The 12,429-nt window shown below is 45.3% G+C and overlaps 1 protein-coding gene across 1 annotated transcript in view; it reads left to right on the top strand.

Moving 5' to 3' along the window:
* MBD2 (methyl-CpG binding domain protein 2) overlaps positions 1-12,429 on the top strand; it is a 65,518-nt gene that overhangs the window by 1,384 nt on the left and 51,705 nt on the right. The window lies entirely within an intron of this gene.

Below are 12,429 nucleotides of genomic sequence, written 5' to 3'. Positions count from 1 at the left end.
CTCTTTAACAGTTTCTAAAACTTCTGACTCTTGATAGCCCAACTTTCCTCTCCAAACTCCGGAGGGGCAGCAGAGCCTTCCCCTGCAATCCTACAGACATAAAACTTCTGGTTTGCTCTTCTGCTTGCCAAGTATAGGAACCTTGGTTTTTAAAAGCTGGTACGGGGGAGGTGGGGGGCAAGGATGAAGCCTCCATCCTCCGCCTGGTGCTCTTCGGATGTGTTAGGCTGAATAAGCCACTTGGCTGGTTGGGTGAACTGCACTTTTTGAACATTTTAATCCAGCGAGGGAAGCTTTTGGCAGCCAAGGGAGAAGGTGCTTTCGATTTCATTTCTTTCGGCTTGGTTCGTGATTTCTGAGGCCATGTGTTTGTGCCATGTCCCCTGAGTTAATAGTTCATCCTGGCTACTGCAGGAGGAGGGAGAGAGAGGAAGAAATGGGGGGTGGGTGTCTCTGTTTATTTGGATGGATCCGTTTATAGCTCTGAGAAGTTCTTTTGTCAGTCAGAAAGGTTGGCAGTTCGGCGGTTCGAATCCCTAGCACTGTGTAACGGAGTGAGCTCGCGTTACTTGTCCCAGCTTCTGCCAACCTAGCAGTTCGAAAGCATGTTAAAAATGCAAGTAGAAAAATAGGAACCACCTTTGGTGGGAAGGGAAGAGTATTCCATGCGCCTTTGGCATTTTAGTTGTGCCGGCCACATGACCACGGAGACATCTTTGGACAGCGCTGGCTCTTTGGCTTTGAAACAGTGATGAGCACCCCCCCCCCCGCTAGAGTGGGGAATGACTAGCACATATGTGCGAGGGGAACCTTTACCTTTATTTATAGCTCTGAGAAGCCCGCTGTGAAAAACAGCGACTTTTTTTCCTACGAAAAACTGAGCTGCTGTTTGTGCCTGATAAGGTGAACTTGGCAGTGTTTGTGGAGTGAAGTCCAGGACATGTGGCTCTCCTAGGTTGGGCTAGGAGAGAGAGGCCCTGGGGAGGCGTCTGTCTTGCTCACCACCCTCCAGTCCTTCCGCGCCGCCCTAAAGATCTGGCTGTCCCGGCTGGCCTGGGGTTAAGATTCTGACCCCACTCGAATTGTGTGACTGTTGTGTTTCTTTTAATATGTTGTATTGTCCTTATGTTGGAAATTGTTTGTGCTCCCCCCCCCCTTTTTGAACTGTGAGCCGCCCTGAGTCCCCCCAGGGAAAAGGGCGGCATACAAATAAAGGGAAAATGAAAAAATGAAAAATGCTTACGTCCTCCTGTCCCTTCCCTCGGCCTCTTTCCCCAACAATGTGCAGGACGCTGGCTCTGTGTGTGTGTGTGTGTGTGTGTGTGTTGGGGAATAGTGGGAGCTTTTACTGGAACATAAGCCTCAACAAGTGAGTGCTTGATGACCCGTATGAAAACTCTGCACTCACCCACCCAAGCCTAACCAAGACAGTTAAGGCCTAACAGCTTGCCACGCTTGGTTGATTTCACTGTTAGATGGCAGGGGTTTTGGTGGCTTAGCAAGCTGTGCAAACTCAGCTCCGTTCGGGTTAGTTTACAATTCAGCAAATGAGGGAAACGTCTTACTGGAATCCAGATTTATACTAAAAGGCAGCCCTGCTTAATCTTATTCTGCCCAAGGCGGGAGTAGTAACGTGTGGTTTCTTTCCTCCATCAACCTGGTGTGCCACTCTTGAGGTTTGAACTGACACTCCCCAATTTTGGGTGGTGCATTCCCAAAAAAAAAAAAGAAAAAAAAAGACTGCAGGTCTGGCTAACCGAAGCGACTTGGCATTCTCGTTTCTGCTGGAAGGGAATCCTGTAATAATATTCCCATGATCCCATTCTTCGCTCTTGTGGGCTGGAATCCAAGAGTGGGTGTTCCTCCATTTTTTATCATCTGCTGGAGCAGCCACGGCAGAAGAATACCTTGACATCTGAATGGGCCTTCAACTTTGATTTTCAACTTGATATTTTTTTTTCCTTTCACTTTCCAACTGAAAACAGCCCCATCCTCGCCTGTTACTGTGGCTGAGCCTAGTGGCAGTGCTGTGCGACTCTGTCTTTACTAATAGCTTACGAACTGCGAGTTAACCCTTTTTAATGAGGTGGTTGCAGATTCTTTATCAAAAACTTGGCAACTTGAAGAGTTGTGGACTTCAACTCCCAGAATTCACCAGCCAGATTTGCCCTCCCCCCCCCACACCCAACCTTTACCATTAAGAAGCGAATTCTGGAAAGTCTTAAATAATTTTCTAAAAGAATCTAGCAGCAATTCCCCCCCTGATGAACAGGTTTTATTCAAGGTTGAAGTTTCTGTGAACTTCAACCTTGTGAACTTCAGCCTTCTACTAAAATGTGTTAGGTTCTTCCTGATTTTTTTCTACCACAGATAGACATAAATTTCCCTCCATCTTCCATGATATTTAAATAAATAAAATAAATAAAAAGGAACTGGGTGCTCAGTTCTGTACAAAGAAGTTTTTTTTTTTTGAGTGTGTGTGTGTGTGTGTGTTGGTGGAATACTTGCTGGCACTTAACCTTGCTTGAAGTAACAGATGAAGAGAGTTTGAAGGGGTCTTGCAGATCATCTAGTCCAACCCCCTGCCCAAGCAGGAGATCCTACATTTGCCTCTACCTAGGGTCAATCTCACAACCTCCTACTCCTGTCTCACAAAACCCAACATCTCCTTCTCTCCCCCTCCTCTCTCCTTTCCTTTCCTTTCCTTTCCTTTCCTTTCCTTTCCTTTCCTTTCCTTTCCTTTCCTTTCCTTTCCTTTCCTTATTGGACATTTCTTGCAAGTAATATTTACTGAAGAAATAGCTGGAAAAGAAATAGCTAAACACCATATTTTTCAGAGTATAAGACGTATCTTTCCCCCCCCAAAGAGAGGCTGAAAATTTGGATGCATCTTATACTCTGAATACAGCATTTTTGGCCTGCCGAAACCCTACGCTCTTTGCAAAAATGGACATGCATAGCCTTTAGGAGGCTTCCAGAGTGTTCCTGGGAGCTGGGGAGGACAAAAATGAACAAAAGATGCCATTTTTGCTCATTCCCCCCCCCAGCCCCAGCAGCACTCTATAAGGCTCTGCATGCCCATTTTTTTTTTGCAAAAAGTGGCCCTTTTATTGAAAAATGGGCTGTTTTTTGCTCGTTTTTGCCCCTCCCAGCCCCCAGAAGCACTCTACAAGCCTCCTAAAGCTCTGCATGCCCCCCCCTTTTTGTTGCAAAAACCGAGGCGTGCAGAGGGTTTGGGAGGCATGCAGAGTACAAAACTTTTTTTAAAAAAAAAGTTACCTCTTCCAAATCATGGTGCATCTTATACTCCAGTGTCTTATAGCCCCCAAAATATGGTAGCTTTCCTTCTCTACTTGCAACTTACAGCTCCTTGTTTTTTCTCTTTATATGCAGCTGGGTGTATTTGGGGGTGTGAGTGTGTATTTAAAATACAACACAGAAAGCAAGTGCCTTATCTGAACAGAGAATTTAGTGGCAGAGATGTGATATAAGTTGTTGGCTTTCTTGTGATAGCTTGAGATACATCATTTAGTGTGTTTCTTAGTATACCAAGCTTTCATTGGAGTTTGCACCTGTGTCTTTTGCAAACATGGGGGAAAAACAAAGAAACCATGAACTCTGTTGAGGATACACTTACAAAACTGTAACTGTGGCAGGTGTGATAGCCACAGACGTCTTTATTTGTCCTGTTGCATGCGCACTGCACACTGAGGTTGCAGCAGCTGCCTTTCCTGTGGCTGGCAGGCTGCGCACCTTGCAGCTTCTGTACCTGGGGAGCCAAACCTGTACAGCTGTTACCTTGTTCCAGCAAAATATTCCCTCCATCTCTTTTAAAGAAACCAGCATCCTTGGCTTGTGAACTGGAGGTGGGCATCTTGTAGTACCGAAGAGACAGATGGATTTTTTAACGTCTGTTTGTTTCCCCAGCATGACAATGAATTTAACTTTCCATTTTTTAAAGTGGGGAAACAGAAACTTAAAAGTAGCTCGGAACGGTTTAAAACAGGCGTGTCCAACCCGCAGGCCACAAGCAACCCTGGACAGCTAGTCATGTGCCACCCCCCAAGAACATAACGTTTGACATTATTATGTGGCTTATGTACACAAACTATATTATACATTTTACATGTACAATACAATTTCACTTCACTCAATGCAGCCCTGGCAAGCCCAAAAGGTTGGAGAACATTGGTTTAAAAGGAAATACGCCTGCTATACATAGATCTTCTGTCCTATTTACATGTATGTGAGTTAGAGCATCATTCATGCACATCACTTTGGATGTTCAGAAACCATTGCATGCTGCAGCCAAACACCCTTCATTTGTCTTCCACCTCCGTTAATAGTTCACCTTCCATCAGTTAACCTACTAACATTTATTATCAATTTTATTTATCAGGCCGCTTATTACAAAATTGGTTTGGATTTGTGGCACTTGCCTGCCATTCTAGTAATGAAATCCTTCCAGGCATTTCAGATAATCAGAAACGTTTTAGGGACAACCTAGAACCTTGATGGCAAACCTATGGCACGCGTGTCGGAAGTGGCATGCAGCAGAGCCATCTCCCCAGGCATGCGAGCGGTTGCCCATTGCTCTTCCGGGTTCCAGCGTGCCAGGCATTTGCTCCTTTTGTGCACGGGAGTGCTCAAAACCTGAAGAGCAGCTGCCCAGTGCACATGCGTGCGCCGGGAAGATGACCTTCTGGTTTTTGGCATGCAGATGTGCACCAGCCAGCTGGTCTTCACATGCGTATGCACACCAGAAACTTGAAGACCAGGTGGCCAGTGGGTAAGCACGCCCTGGAAACTGGAAAATCATCTTTCCAGTGTGCATAGGCAGATGCTCTTCTGGTTTTCAGCATGTGCGCATGCAAAAAAACAAAAGGCATGCAGAGTTTTGAGAGGCTTTTAGAGTGCTCTTGGGGGCTGGGGGAGGCAAAAACAAGCAAAAAACACGGCTATTTTTTCATAAAAACTGGCCTGTTTTTTGCCAAAAAAGGGCATGCATAGCCTTTAGGAGGCTTGTAGAGTGCTCCTGGGGGCTGAGGGGGGACATGCACACATGCACACTCCCGTTTCGGCACTCTGTGCCAAAGAGGCTCACCAATACTTACTTAGACCAAAACATCCCAAAAGCAAATGAAATAGGGTGAGGATTTAGCTCATTGAATCCCTAGAATAAGGTGACCAGATTTTAACATTGGTAAAGCGGGACACCATTGACCGGGGGTGGTGGTCTTGATTAAAAAATTTAAAAAAAATCAGGACTTTTTAAAAATGCCCCGGGACGCGGGACAAATTGTTAAAAATCGGGACTGTCCCGCCAAAAGCAGGACGTCTCGTTACCTTACCCTAGAATGAAAGCTTTTTAAAAAATCTGGGACAGTTAGATAGGTGATTCATTGAAAAGTTTTGGGTCAAGGGACAGATGCAGATTCAAAGGTGTACAGTTGAAGCACCAGGACCAAAAAGGCTCTAAGAACTTCTCAGCTTATTAGAGATAAGGTGGTTCTACAAATGGCCACATCTTAGCCATTTGCAACTATAAAAAGTAAAATTAGTACTATAATGTAGTATATGGTCTTCTTGCTGTTAGTTGCGAAGTCGTGTCTGACCCATCACAACCCCATGGACAACGTTCCTCCAGGCCATCCTGTCCTCTACCATCCCCTGGAGTCCATTTAAGCTCACGCCTACTGCCTCAGTGACTCCATCCAGCCACTCATTCTCCACTGTCCCTTTCTTCTTTTGCCCTCCATCTTTCCCAGCATTAGGCTCTTCTCCAGTGAGTCCTTTCTTCTCATGAGGTGGTCAAAGTCTTTGAGTTTCCTCTTCAGGATCTGGCCTTCTAAAGAACAGTCAGGGTTGATCTCCTCTAGGATTGACTGGTTTGATCGACTTGCAGTCCAAGGGACTCGCAGGAGTCTTCTCTAGCACCAGAGTTCAAAGGTCTCATTTCTTTGGCGCTCAGCCTTTCTTATTGTCCAACTTTCACAGCCATACGTTGCCACTGGGAAACCATAGCCTTGACTCTATGCATATACTGTATGTATATGGTCTACTAATATGGTTTGACCCTGTTTAACATTGTTTTGTTACTAATTTGTTCAATAATCCATGACTATGCCAACTATGGTTAAGCAGGGGTGTTTAAATCCAGTCTGTGAGAATTAGAGTTCAGACCAAGAACAATTTTTATTTTGGTTTTCATGCAGAATTCCTTGCTGCTTTCTATACAATTGTGTGAAGCACAAATATCATAGAATTTCTGTGAAGGGTGCAGCCTGATCCATGTTTTAAGAAAACATTCGTTTTTCACCTGTCTGTTTCGGTTCCACCACAAAATCGCGGAGGACAAAATCGCGCTCGACGAAAGCGCGCATTTGACGTCATCACAGCGCGATGAAAACATCGCGCTGTGATCGAAAAATGTAAAAATAAATCTAAAACCTTACCCTAACCCCCCCAAACCTAACCCTAAACCTAACCCTTAACCTAACCCTAAATTTAACCCTAAACCTAACCGTTAACGTAACACTAAACCTAACGCTAACCCTTAACCTAATGCTAAACGTAACCCTAACGCTCTAAACCTAACCCTAACCCTTAACCTAACCCTAACCCTAAACCTAAACCTAAACCTAACCCTTACCTTTATGTGAATCGGCTTGGTTTAATTTTAATTTTATTTCAATTTTTAATTTTTTTCGTCGCGCTGTGATGACGTCACATGCGCGCTTTCGTCGAGCGCGATTTTGTCCTCCGCGGTTTTGACGGGTCACGGTCTGTTTCAAGTTTACAGTAGAAATCCTCCTTTTTCTTTAACCCAATGAGCATACTTATTTAGACTTTGGGGAACATGTGGGTTTTAGAGTGTATTTTGTTTCTTCCAATCTTCACAACAGTTATAAATACATTCCTATTTTATACTCTCTCTCTAAGTTAACGTCCCTCTTTCCCCATATTCATTAAACCCGTAGATCCAAGTTCGTTTCCCCCCTCTTTTCACTAAAAAGTCAACCAAGGGTAGCAATTATTATCTTTTTTCTTAATCCAACAAGACTATTTCGCCACCACCAAGGCCATAGATGAGATCCTCTCCATGTAGTCACTTTGGGGCGGGGGGGAATGAACTCATTGCTACAGAATCTACAGAAGGACGAAACATTATTTTAGTTAGGCAGGCTTAGGTCTCTCTTATTAATTATGAATCACTAAGGATTAAAGTTCAAATTTTCTTTCTGCCCCAAAACTCTCTAGGTAGCCTCTAGGTAGCCTTAGGGTAGGCCTCCTCTCTGAGTCAGCTTGCTTTCTCTCCCCTCCCCTCTTCCAACAATGTGGGAGGATTCTGAACCTAACTTGGATCCCTGCCAGGATTCCATAGCTACCAAGAATTAAAGGCAAAGAGTTCCTTGAGTTGAGCTGGACTCCTGCAGATTGCATGAACTCTGGGATGGAGTTTTCTTGGCAACGGAACAAGTGCTGTGTGTCACCGTTTCCTTCTGGGATGGTTTTCAACATTCCTGTTGACTTTCCAGCCCTGGAATTCTCTAGGGACTTCCTGGGAAAGCTACTGACCAGAAATCGACGTTCTGCTTAGTTTCTGAGCACAGAGAAAAATCTGTCCGGTGGTGCTGCTCATTGCTGAGAAACAGATGGAATGGATTCAGGCAGTGATGGTTAAGCTTTTTGGTGCCAAGTGCCCAAAGCATGTGCGAATGCACATGCACATTGCCAAACCCCTAAAATGCAATGTGAGCACCCCCCCTGCACATGCACTCTGCCCTGTGCATGCACCCCATGGCCGTGCCTGTGTGGTGTCGTCCCCCTTGCACATGTGCCTCCCACAACCCGTTTTTGGCTTCCAGGTTGGTGCAGGAGGCTTTCCAGGACCAAAATGGAACACAGGAAGCCCTCGTGTGGCGCCCCTGCACCCCGCTAGTCTGGTGCTGTTTTTCAAGGTGTTTCATGAGAGACATGGTTTCTAATTAAAAAATACTTAATAGTATTTAGCAGTGTTGGCAAACTTTTCCAGCACCGAGTGCCAAAACAGGAGCGCATGCATGCATGCACTGGAAATAGTGGTGGGTTTCAAAATGTTTTAGAACCTCTTCTGTATGCGTGGCCTGCTTTGTGGGAGTGGCTTGCCAGCCATGTGACTAGGTGGGAGTGGCTTGCCAGCCATGTGACTGAATGGGAGTGGCTTGGTAATCATGTGACTGGGTGGCTATGGCCAACTTGTAAAATGTGGTGAAACTCACTTAACAACGCTCTTGCTTAGCAACCAAAATGTTGGCTCAGAAATTCTGGCATTTGAAGCATGCAAGTCTTAAACCTGTCAAGTTACAAGACCTTTGCACCCCTAACCCTTTAGAAAAAAACCTCCCAGGGGTGTTCAAACTTGACAGCTTTAAGAGTTGTGGACTTCAACTCCCAGAATTCCTCCTCCAGTCATGTTAGCTCAGAAACTCTGGCATTTGAAGCACACAAGTCTTAAAGCTGTCAAGTTACAAGACCCTTGCACCCCTAACCCTTTAGAAAAAAAACCCACGGGTATTCAAACTTGACAGCTTTAAGACTTATGGACTTCAACTCCCAGAATTCCTCCTCTCGCTCTTCATCTTGATGATGTGCGGATGGGGGATGGGGGAGGGAGCTGGAACCGGTTCTAAACGGCACTGTAGATTTGTGGAACCTCTTCTATAGAAGAGGTTAGAACTGGCAGGAACCCACCCCTGATTGGAAACCAGAAGAGCAGCTGATGATGTTCTTCCAGTTTCCGGTGTGCACACGTGCACCAGCCACCTGGTCTTCTGGTTTCTGGCATGCATGCATGCACAAAATCAGCTGGCCAGTGTGCTTGCCCACTGCACATGTGCACACCAGGAAGATGCTCTTCCACTTTCCAGCGTGCGCATGCGCACCAGCCACTTGATCTTCTGGTTTCTGGCACATATGTGCGTGCAAAGATCAGCTGGCCGATGTGCATGTCAGAAACTGAAATATCATCTTCCCGGCATTCACATGCGCATCGGGGGGCTGCTGTTTTAGTTTCCGGTGCTCCCAAATGCCTGAAGACCAGCTGGCCGGGGCTTGGAAACCTGGAAGAGCAAGGGGCGACGGCTCGCATGCCCAGAGAGATGTCTCTGAATGCCAAATACGGCACACGTGGCATAGGTTCATCATCACAGCTATATAGGAAATGCTCATTGTAGGCCGGGGAGGTTTCCAACTTTGGCAACTTTAAGTCTTGTAGACTTCAACTCCCAGAATTCTCCACCCCTAATGACTGGCTGGGGAATTCTGGGAGTTGAATTCCACAAACCTTCAAGTTTCCAAGGTTGGACATCCCTGTTCTAGGCATTTAGCACATGCCATATATATCCTATTCGGCATCAAGCGCTCAGTGTGAGATCACAATCCCTTCATTTGGTTATCATCAGCCAGAAAACAAGCTTATTTTTTTGACCAATTGCGAGAAGCATTTCGTGTTGCTGCTATTTCCAGCCTGGATAAGACGGCTGGAGCGATGTTTGTAAAAACTAAAATGTTCCTTGTCAACATTTTTGATGACTTATGGAGTATTATAAAATACAAAATGCAAAGTAAATAGAAAAGCGAGGGGGGAGGGGAAAAGAGAAGCGAGGAAAGATAAGGAAAACGAAAAGAAAAAGAGCCATGGACTTCCAATTTTCTCTGTTACAGTAAAATAAGGCATTAACATCAAATCACAACTTTTTGCTTTTTCATAATAATATGGATAAGCCATTTCTATAAAGATCTATCAGTCTAATCGGGAAAAACCCAGTCAGAGTTTCATTCTTTTTCACATCAAGCATGAAGTTCAGAATCGGTTTCCACGTGGAAACGAAAGTACTTATTTTCTTTTCTTGCATCAAAGTGGGAAAAACTAAAATGTTGAAGATAGATAGGGAATATTCATGTGTGGGACAGGCATCTGTATAACGTCAGGTCTTTCCCTCCATGTTTCTATTTTTTAAAATATATATTTCCATAAATGAGAAGGTATAAAGCACGGTTTCTCATAGGATAGGCTGAGATGTTCTTTAGCTTTATTTTTCACCCTTTTCCTTCCCAAAATTGAAGAATGAAAATCTTGTGGGTGGGCGTGGGGAGGGCAATATTATTCTTGCTTTGAGCTACAGGGAATCTTTAACCAGTAGTGGGATTCAAATAATTTACCAACCAGTTCTCTGCCCTAATGACCAGCTGGGTAGGCGGGGCTTGGTCATGTGATCATGTGGGCGTGGCCAAGTCAATGTCACTCAGGTCGATGGGCACTTCGCCTTAGTTGTTACAATGGTAATAAGGGTTAACCGGAGAGGCAGTTTCTGTAAGCAGGTCAATAAAGATTAGGCTAGAAACAACACCAGAATGTTTCCTTCCTGCCTTCCTTACAGGATTAGCCCTGTAAAGTGGGAAAAACCAAAAGATTTCTTCCAACAACCGGTTCTCCGAACTGCTTAGAAAGTTACCAACCGGTTCTCCCAAATAGGTGCGAACTGGCTGAATCCCACCACTGTCTTTAACTTACAAGCAGTGATGATATTCAGCCAGATCAGACTGGTTCGGGCGAATCGGTAGTAGTGACCTGCAGGTAGCCCCACCCCACCTACCCGCCCCTGGGTGCTATGCTGTCCTATTTAGCCATGTTTTTTAAGCAAAGCGCATGGGTGGATGGCATGTTTGTGAGCTAAGCAAACTTGCACAGGTACATGCTCACATTTTTGGTGTGTGGCGAACTGGTGGTAAAGTTTATGTCAAACCCACCTCTGCTTACAACCATTCTTTAGTGACCATTTGAAGTTACAATGGCGCTGAAAAAACAACAGGTTTCACGCATACAGTTGTTGCAGGGTCCCCATGGGCATGGGATCGAAATTTAGGCGCTCAGCAACTATGATGTATCTATGGCAGTTGCCCTGTCCTGGGATCATGTGATCACTTTTTGTAATCTTCCCAGCTGGCTTCCACGCTAGGAAAATCAATGGGGAAAGCCAAATTCACTTAACGACCTCACGATTCACTTAACAACTTCAGTGATTTACTTACCTGTGGCAAAATAAGTCATAAACTGTGACATGGTGGCGGAGTGGTTAGGGTGCAGTACTGCAGGCCACTTCAGCTGACTGTTATCTGCAGTTCAGCGGTTCTAATCTCACCGGCTCAAGGTTGACTCAGCCTTCCATCCTTCCGAGGTGGGTGAAATAAGGACCCAGACTGTGGGGGCGATATGCTGACTCTGTAAACCGCTTAGAGAGGGCTGAAAGCCCTATGAAGCGGTATATAAGTCTAACTGCTCTTGCTATTGCTATTAACAACTGCTTTGCTTAGCAGTGGAAATTTTGGGCTTAGTTGATTGTAAGTCGAGGACTTCCTATAATACAAGTCAACTAAAGGCTTTGTTGTGGGGGAGGGGGCAACTGTTTATCACTGTGCAAGCTTCTCTTCAGATCTTCTGAGCCTCCTTGTTTTCCATTTCTCAGTTACATCCCAGGGGGATGCAGAAAAATCCCCACTGCCTCTTCTTCTGAATAGCAAAGTTGTTTTTCCACTCCTGTTGACTTTAAGGTGCAACAGAGTTCAATTCCCAGAATTCCCCAGCCGGTCTGCATAATTCTGGGAGTTGAAAAATACACGTCTTAAAATTGCTGAGGCTGAGAAACGCCGGAGACATTGGGGGGGGGGGGGGAACGACTGTCGAAAAGCAGGAAGATTGAAGCAAAACACAACTTTGGAAAGGAGGAAGCTGAACAACCAACCCAATTCAGTTTTGCGAATTGGAGGAGATGGCCGATATTTTTTTTAAAAGTCAAAAGTAACACAATTGACATTTTGCAGGAGTAGGCAGGTAGGTGGGGGATATTGCTTGCATTTCAGAAAAGCTGGTGGTGTGTATCGCACTGACAAGTTTGATTAGGGAACAGGCTCTTCTACAATGGGGACCGTTGGAGTGACCTGATGGACAGTTCAAACTCAATTACATCACTGATTTTTTTTTAAAATCCCCGCCCCCCCCATCTGCAAACAGATCCCTCTTTACAGAGCCATCCAGACCAGGGATGGGTTCTTACCTTTTTGAGTTGTGAGCCGCCCTGATTCCCCTTAGGGAAAAGGGCGGCATACAAATGAAATAAAACTCTAAACTCTAAAACTCTACTGCTGATTTGTTTTGAGCACATGCGCAGAGCAATCTATAGTTAACTGCGCATGCACGTTCAATGAGGAAACTAAGAAAAAACATGCCGGCAGTGGCAAGCAGCAACCATGAAACCGGTTCGGGAGAGGGGGGCGCGGCCAGCCTGGGTTTCTGCCGGTTCTGCGACCCAGGCCAAATTACCACTACCAGTTTGCCCGAACTGGTGCGAACCGGTAGGAACTCACCTCTGATCCAGACCCTCCTGATTT

This window comes from Thamnophis sirtalis, unplaced genomic scaffold (genome assembly GCF_051295495.1).
Source record: "Thamnophis sirtalis isolate CommonGarterSnake01/CBP01778 unplaced genomic scaffold, rThaSir2_p1.2 scaffold_5, whole genome shotgun sequence".
NCBI lineage: Eukaryota > Metazoa > Chordata > Lepidosauria > Squamata > Natricidae > Thamnophis > Thamnophis sirtalis.
The sequence above is the reverse complement of the archived record's forward strand: the minus strand, read 5'-3'. Positions and strand labels throughout refer to the sequence as shown.